Genomic DNA, 1,394 nt, shown 5'->3' with positions numbered 1-1,394 from the left:
ACCAACATTTGTCTCGGGGGTTGGTGGAGAGTTTGCTCTGCTGGATGTGAAAATAGTCAGTTAGATAGATAAGTTAGTTAAGCTTCGTTTATTCAGTAAATACCATCATTTTGTGCAAGAGAGACCTGAAAACAATCACACATATTCTAAGAAATCTAGGAGGGCCGTCGGAGAGCAACACATTCTCCAAGGCTGTTTCCATAATTGAAAAATAATGTGTGTATCAGCCCAGTGATTCGTATCTGCTCCAAAATATGATGCCCATGTTACACCCTTTCACAAAGTTTTAAGGAGATCAGGTATGTTGTTTTTCCAAAAAAAAACCTTGGCGGAGGTAATCATGAACATGTAAAACTTTAAAGTCCCTCAGTAGTATGACTATTTCTAACTTCAAGCTTTGTTGCAGTTCATATCAGTAGTAAGTTGCATAGTATAGCAGTACTAAGGTACATCAGCGCATCGGGCTTTCAACAAACTCCAATGTAAACCCCTCTGCGTCAGTATTAGACGCTCAGAGCAACTAATGTAGTAGTTGGATGGCTCAAACAGACACAGGACTGTCGCCAATGTGAAACCAAGTCAACAATGACTTATTTGACATTAGTTACATAACTTGCAAACTTTTCTAACACCCAAGATCTTTTTCCTAACATAAGCTAATTTTGTTGAGTAAAGTAAACCTACAATGGATATTTATTTAAAAAAGACGCTATCCATGTAACAAGCAGAAACTGACACGCAGTCCCAGACACGTCCAAAACTGACGCTAAAGGGGAACCTAGAGCACAACAGTTTAAAGCCTGGGGCCCATGACCAAGCTGCAGTATTTGACGAGATGGGAGTAAAAATGGAACAGCTGAGGCAACTTTTTTGCTAACGCATTAGCCAAAACAGCTTTATAAGGCAATCCAATGTATGTATTTAGCTTTTGATGTAAGTTCTTCTGCCCCCACATGGCCAACAATATAATAAATGCGGCTTTAAAATGAAAAGTTTGATAATGAGTTATTACTCAACATAATGGTTGTTTCTGCAACTGAAACAACTTCTGAATCAAACTGCATTGTGTTATTGATTCATGCAGTGAATGCATACTGAACCGCCTCCAACAGTCAAAGGGAGATGTTGGAAATTGAGAATTGTGGTAGCCTCAATCTGCACAAATGCATGAGGGGGTCACTAACATGTTGATGTAATAAACCAGCCATATAACAGCGGGGTCTAAAGAACAGAATATAACCGTCTGCACTCGCACCATGAGTCAGGTTACTCCCACAGTAATCCCGCTCACTAGACTGTAGTCGCCAGCTGACTTCACTGACACAGCTGTAATTGGTACATTTAGTATGATTAATCACTACCTAATCAGATTTGCATATATGATGGTTTTTTGG

This window comes from Anarhichas minor, unplaced genomic scaffold (assembly GCF_050575085.1).
Source record: "Anarhichas minor isolate MPS153535 unplaced genomic scaffold, ASM5057508v1 ptg000028l, whole genome shotgun sequence".
NCBI classification, from domain to species: Eukaryota; Metazoa; Chordata; class Actinopteri; order Perciformes; family Anarhichadidae; genus Anarhichas; species Anarhichas minor.
This window is presented reverse-complemented; position numbering follows the sequence as displayed.